The following is a 7,755-nucleotide window of genomic DNA, read 5'->3' on the forward strand; positions in this document are numbered from 1 at the left end:
GAGGCAGACCACTCCCTGCACATGTTATCCTGGTCGCACCGTCGGCCCCGACATTGAGGGCAGAGGGTGTGAGGATCCGTAATCACGTCCGACATGAAAGTCCCACAAGGACGGCCGGCAACTCCAGGGCATGTCCGCATATTAAATAAAGAAAATAACTGAAGGTCAACTTCCAACCAATCACACAAGCTGAAAAGAAAAAGAAGAAAATTAAAGGCGGTCACGAAGGCGATGAACAGACACGTCTGATCACCGCCGAGCCAAAAGTGAAGTGAAGCAAGTCACCGGTGTGTGGAGGGGGGAGGGGTAGCAAGCTACCCTTCCCCACCCCCCGCTAACTAGCGCGGGGGTAATTAACCCTCATTAAAAACTATTGGCTCGTCATTTCAGCTGCGCTAAAAGTAATACCCTTTGTAAATAGCGTGGTTTGTATTTCGGTTACGGAACAAATAGGAAGTTAAAATGGAATGTGTGATAAATAATATTGAATGGGAATATAAAATGAGATGATTTTGAAAGGTATCGAATAATAAAACGAGTAATAGGAGGGGGAAAAGCTTCTGCGTAGGGGGGCGGGGCTTTTGCGCAGGTCGAAAACTGGTACTCACAAACGTACGTACGTACGGGTGATAATGTTAGTATGGAATGCTAACATTTGATCTACATCAGACGTTGGTAGCACTGGTTACTGTATTTTTTTCATGAGATAATCTTTGCAACGGTGCCTCCAAAGTTTATCCAGATATACCGTTTTGTATTTCCTCCGATTATTATACATTCAAGAAGGTAATGTATAGAGAAGAAAAAGCTTGTTTTATAATTATATATCGATTCCCCAGTATGTTTTCCCCACCCAAAACCCCGAGTTCCCACTGGGGGTCCCCCATTATCGTAGGATATAGATGTATATATATTTCTGAAACTATTCATTTGCGACAGGAACGAGTGTCATTTTTGAAGAGTGAAATTTTTTTCTATAAGAAAAAGTAGTTGTTTTCCTAGGTTACATAGCCCTGTAATACACTACAATAAAACCAATAATATTCTCCATTCACTATGTCGCTGTTGTTGCTCATATGAATATAAAAAACATCACCAAAATAATGGCCCACAAGTTTGGAGCGCAAAGCATATCCAGGACCTCGAGCCAGATTCATATGTATCTACAACAAAGTATTTTTATGAGTGAAGCAAGCCACAACATAAGAAAGACAATTTCTGGGATGTGATATTCATTCAAATTAATTTTGACATTTTAATTTCACTCCAACTGCAAGAAATGTATATTTTCCAACTGTTGAGTTTTTATGCATTTCTGACCATTACTATTACTTGAAATATCATATATTTATGGTAAATTTTTAGTTTCAGCCAAATTTGGAAAAATGCAATAAAAATATATTTGTTGCATCAGAAATAGTGTGGTTTCAATGAATTTAACGTTTATTTTGACTGCAAACCAACCGATTTAGAGATTTACAATGTATACCCTAGTTCATCCCACCAATTATGGGGGACACCCTTTGGGAACCGGGGTTTTGGGTGGGGGAAGGGGGGGGAGGGTGTTGGGGCATTGAATGATATTTGCAATAAATGAATAATTAATGTTCCAGCACCCCTCCCCCATACCCCTAACTAGGCCTACCGGGGGGAGGGGGGTAGGGCCCCCCAGCGACCCCCCCTTAAAGCCACAGTAATTTTCAGGGCACCACAGAACCTAACAAACCCACCTAACCTAACCTAGGGGCCCTGTACCCCTACCGGGGGAGGGGGGGCTTCGCCCCCCCTGCGACCCCCCCTTATGGCCACAGTAATTTTCAAGGCACCACAGAACCTAACAAACCCACCTAACCTAACCTAGGGGCCCTGTACCCCTACCGGGGGGGGGGGCTTCGCCCCCCCTGCGACCCCCCCTTAAGGCCACAGTAATTTTCAGGGCACCACAGAACCTAACAAACCCACCTAACCTAACCTAGGGGCCCTGTACCCCTACCGGGGGGGGGCTTCGCCCCCCCTGCGACCCCCCCCCCCTTATGGCCACAGTAATTTTCAAGGCACCACAGAACCTAACAAACCCACCTAACCTAACCTAGGGGCCCTGTACCCCTACCGGGGGGGCTTCGCCCCCCCTGCGACCCCCCCTTAAGGCCACAGTAATTTTCAGGGCACCACAGAACCTAACAAACCCACCTAACCTAACCTAGGGGCCCTGTACCCCTACCGGGGGGTCTTCGCCCCCCCTGCGACCCCCCCTTTAACCAGGGGTAAATTTGAATATATATATTTTGTTAAATCACTTCTTACCTTAAACGGAAGATGACGATGAAGATGTGGAAGGTTGTGGATGACCCTCTTCTGAATCATCAAGTACTGGAATACGTTCAGCCTCTGATTGGGGAGGATACAATTTACTGGCTGCAATAAAAAAATGATGGAGCAGCTCCTCCTCAGGGTATTTATGTATAAAAATGAACCGGAACAAATACTGCCTGAAATATTCGCAACGGTTACCAGGGCGTTGTATCCACTCCTTCAGCTCCCGCCAAAGCCGTTCAATATTTTGTGTATGGGTTTCGGGGTTCGAAGGATCCACAAAATTCTTGGAATGATTTACACTGCGGTGATCGTAACCCAGAGAATTGTAAGACCGCCACTTATCACTCACAATAATGCTGCCCTGTTTAATGTATTTCTGAACTAAAGGGATGAGGGTAGCTGCATCACGCTTTTGCGGTAAAGGGTCAATTAAAGGAACAATGTTTTTTTGGACTCCCTCTCAATACCTCCGAACACCGTTTACCAAAATGAGATTCGTCAATCTCCACTATTACACCATCACCACCAATAGGCTCTTGGTTATCAAAACAAAATTCAGTTACTTCTGAACAGAAGCTTCTCCAGTCTACACTAGTAGAAGAAGATATACCAAGGCCCTTTATAATGAAATGGTGGTCCCAACACTTATGCAACCAATGGTTGACAAATAAAATTAATTTCCACGGGGGAAGGTGGGACCCGTGCAGAAAAGTTCCCTTAAAATCACTGACAGTGTAATTACACAAACGTCTTTTTCGCGTTTTAGCTATTTTTACAGATTTGGTACAATACCACACATGTCTATCCTCACGAAAATGTAAAGGCGAATCACATTTACCACACTGGACACTTAAAGGTAATACGGAATGCTCCCTTAGAAAACGATTCACTACTTCAGGAGTTCCATTATAATTCCCATGAAATCTGCCGATCACATCAAAATAGGAATAACGACATATTTCACACAACCGTACCGGAGGATCCATGACAGTTAAGTGACGTGTGATGAAAATATAGAAACCGGAACTTTTGAAAACTGAAAACAAACGACAATCACGGGTTTCTCCCATAATGAAATAGGGAAAAAAACAAAATACTATCGTTTACAATGTTATATTGCACGAAAAACAGATCCTTGAAACAAGACTGAGAGACCAATGAATCGTCCAATAATAACCCTTGAAAAGAATCCAGTAGTATTTAGATTGGAGGAGCGACATTAGTGGGAGGAGCAAATGCGCATTCAAGCAAATATTGTCACATTGCGCAATGGGGAGGAGCCAAGTAAGATGAAAACAGATATACAAACTAACAAGAGCTACCTTGCGTGCCCATGGAAAGATATACACTAAACTTAGAAAAAGTCAAGACCTTCAATTCCTGAAATATTTTTTTTCTCTGTAAGTATGCATTAGCGACAATAATGTATTGAGAAGAAGTGTTTTGTTATCACGTGCTTTACTAGGAAAATATATTAATATAATACATTTCCCAATTTGGTTGAATCTAAAACTTTACCTATATTTATCCAGCCCCACTAGAGTATAGATAAGGAGTTTTAGGTTAGGAGATGAATTTTAAGTTAGGCGAGTAATCTTAGGTTGGGCTGTATCGCTGTATTTTACCCTTAACAAATGACTTTTCTAAGATGTAGCCCACCTTCTTAAGTTTAAGTTTGTCTCATAACTTTGCAAATTAGGCTACAAGTTTCCGAGAATGGTCGACCTCAAAATCATTCAAAACCAACAATATTGGGATCACCTCTTACTTTTCATGAGTTTTTGGTTACATACGTAAATTTACTTAAAATTATAGTAAAAATGGATAGTATAATGGTTCGATACACAAAAAATAACTGAAAGCCAAAATCATGATTGCAACAAACGGTGTAAGTCTAAATATTTAACAAAATTGCATTATTATATTAGTTGTTCTGGAATTTGGATTCGGAGGGAAATATACCATTAATCCAAAGTCAATTAATCTCCAGTGCATAGAGACAAAATTTGTTCAAAACACTTTAAAACATACAAATGCATCTAAAACATAATTCACCATGGTTACATATTAGGCTATAGAGTAAAAAGATTTAGTGTCGTTTGCGGCCAAGCCATTATAGCCTAACATTCTTCGACAGAATGAAGATAGGACGAAATATGTGACCAACCGCAAATCTAATCTACCCACAAATCTTCATATCTAAAACTAGAAAAACTAAAATATTAAACCCAATGACAACAGAAACTGACAGAATACACAAAATTAAAGAATAAGGTATTACCGTTTGATAGATCACTTACCTTACCTTCCATTTGGTTACAGCAAGTAGCTCCAGGATAAAATCACGATCACTTCATCACTGAACACTCGAAATCTATACAATTTCCTTTCACAATTAACACGGTTACACTACCTAAAATTGACGCACACCCGCGATTCGCTTGAAAAGAAGGAATGAGTATCTTTTAGCAGAACCTGATAACAATAAGCTAGCTACTCCTCCAAGGATCTCCAAGGTTTCCAACTACTCAGTGTTGCCATATGGGCTAGTCTAAAAATCCCCAAAACTCATGGTAAAAAATTCCCAAAACAACCCCAAAATTCCCATTTCTACAAATATATTTTCTTCTGATCTTGAAGGCTTTGTTATATAGAAATCATACACTATACTTCAAATATGTGCAAGACATTCTAAAGACCAATTTCAAGATATTTCAAGTAGGCCTACGATTAAGATCCAAATAACGCCTAAACCTAATTGCAACAATATAAAGGTTTACTCATCTTTGTTTCCTCTTCAATGAAATTTGTACAGAATATCCCCACCAGACACCCAAAATCCCCAAATCTAATGATAAATTACCATATCTGGCAATACTGTTCCAATAAACAGTCTGAACCAAAGACTATATACTGAAGGAAGATAGGAAGGCTCAGGCTTCTAACACACAAATGAGTGTGCTATGAAAAGTTGCCAGATACTCCCATGCGGAACAAATGGCTCCATCTCTTGACCGAGCAACCAAACATTCAGAGCGGTAATGCTTACGGGTATATAGGATGGAATTCGTTTGTAAATTTTGCGACATATTTGTTCATAATTTGCATTACTATGTCAGTATATTTTACTCATATATTCATGATATTCTTAAATTTTAGGTAACTAAATTGTAAATTATGTTTCTCAGTCTATTTTTCAGAAATTCAATAGCTATATCTTTTATGATTTAGTTAATTTTCTTGCAAATTTAAGTATTGTACAGTATATTACAACCATTTTTAAATGTTCTATACAATACCACATTCGAATAAATTAAAACATACTGTATATCTGCTTTGTTGAACATATCCACAAATGCTTATGTGTAGGCATACATTTAATTGCAGTATGTAGGCCACTGTAAGATGGAGAGATATTAGGTGTATAAAAACACAATTGTATTTTATTTTTTATTGAAATGGAAAAGCATGATGCACTCATGTATAGTTTAGTATTATAAACTAATAAATGTACAATCAAAAGGATCAAAATAACACAAAATTGTATCACACACAAAAATAATCAAAAGGGGGTTGGAAATAGAAATAAGGTAGCATACAAGCCAACAAAAAATGAAAAACAAAAGAGATTTACTGTGGATGCCATGCATTAATCTTACATCCAATATCAGTGGGGCTTACTCATTACCAGCACATACTGCATGTATTATACTGTTTTTACTCACCGTTCATTGTCCTTAGGGAACCTGTGAAATACCAAATGAGGATCGGTTTCTTTTTGTTTATGGCACACAACACACTGGTGTGACTTCTTTACTGTCGGCGCCATTTTTACGTTTGAGTCAACTATCAAATTCTGAATATAAACAAACAGACGACAAACGATGTATACCTACAAAGCCATCTGAAATCGGAGCAACCAACTATTGTGTTCACTTTGGAGTTGCCAACTAGCGTATTAACATTCTATTTTTAGCCTTCCTATCTTCCTTTAGTATATAGTCTTTGGTCTGAACCAAAGACTATATACTGTAGGAAGATAGGAGGGCTCAAAATAGAATGTTAACACGCTAGTTGGCAACTCCAAAGTGAACACAATAGTTGGTTGCTCCGATTTCAGATGGCTTTGTAGGTATACATCGTTTGTCGTCTGTTTGTTTATATTCAGAATTTGACAGTCGACTCAAACGAAATCATGGCGCCGACAGTAAAGAAGTCACACAAGTGTGTTGTGTGCCATAAACACAAAGAAACCGATCCTCATTTGGTATTTCACAGGTTCCCTAAGGACAAAGAACGGTGAGTACAAACAGTAAAATACATGCAGTATGTGCTACTAATGAGTAAGCCCCACTGATATTGGATGTAAGATTAAGGCAAGGCATCCACAGTAAATCTTTTGTTTTTCATTTTTTGTTGGCTTGTATGCTACCTTATTTCTATTTCCAACCCCCTATTGATTATTTTTGTGTGTGATACAGTTTTGTGTTATTTTGATCCTTTTGATTGTACATTTATACATTTAATAGTTTATAATACTAAACTATACATGAGTGCATCATGCTTTTCCATTTCAATAGAAAATAAAATACAATTGTGTTTTTATACACCTAATATCTCTCCATCTTACAGTGGCCTACAAACTATAATTAAATGTATGCCTACACATAAGCATTTGTGGCTAAGTTTAACAAATCAGAACTACAGTATGTTTTAATTTATTCGAATGTGGTATTGTATAGAACATTTAAAAATGGTTGTAATGTACTGTACAATACTTAAATTTGCAAGAAAATTAACTAAATCATAAAAGATATAGCTATTGAATTTCTGAAAAATAGACTGAGAAACATAATTTACAATTTAGTTACCTAAAATTTAAGAATATCATGAATATATGAGTAAAATATACTGACCTAGTAATGCAAATTATGAACAAATATGTCGCAAAATTTACAATCGAATTCCATCCTATATACCCGTAAGCATTACTGCTCTGAATGTTTGGTTGCTCGCTCAACAGATGGAGCCATTCGTTTCGCATGGGAGTATCAGGCATCTTTTCACAGCACACTCATTTGTGCGTTAAAAGCCTGAGCCTTCCTATCTTCCTTCTACGGGCCAACCAAGGGAAAGGCCCGTGCCAACAACAAGTGTTGGCTTTAATACCCCAACAACAACAACATATCTTCCTTCAGTATATAGTCTTTGGTTTACATGTAACCCACTAGCGGTTGACACTAGCCTGTAACCAGGCAGTCTTGAGTTAAACTTAATTCATTCGGTACAAAGCTAAAACAAGAGCACTGTCTTTATTTAAATGGTAATTGTCAGATTATTTTTCTAATTATCGAGTTTGTTCAGCTTCTACATTTTAAAGAACTTTCTATAGCTGGGATATTAAACATAAAACCCATCATAACGATTAGGCCTACTATT

General features: G+C 38.3%; 1 protein-coding gene across 2 annotated transcripts in view; it reads right to left on the bottom strand.

The window, feature by feature from the left end:
- Positions 1-4,849, bottom strand: part of LOC137642175 (uncharacterized) — a 177,738-nt gene extending 172,889 nt beyond the window's left edge. The window contains exon 1 of one of the 2 annotated variants that reach the window (XR_011044663.1): positions 4,617-4,849. The gene's annotated coding sequence lies outside the window, so the exon portion shown is untranslated. The remainder of the gene's footprint in view (positions 1-4,616) is intronic. The other variant, XM_068374723.1, reaches the window with a different exon arrangement.
- Positions 4,850-7,755: the final 2,906 nt, after the last annotated feature.

The sequence above is a fragment of the Palaemon carinicauda genome, chromosome 6 (genome assembly GCF_036898095.1).
Source record: "Palaemon carinicauda isolate YSFRI2023 chromosome 6, ASM3689809v2, whole genome shotgun sequence".
Lineage (NCBI taxonomy): Eukaryota > Metazoa > Arthropoda > Malacostraca > Decapoda > Palaemonidae > Palaemon > Palaemon carinicauda.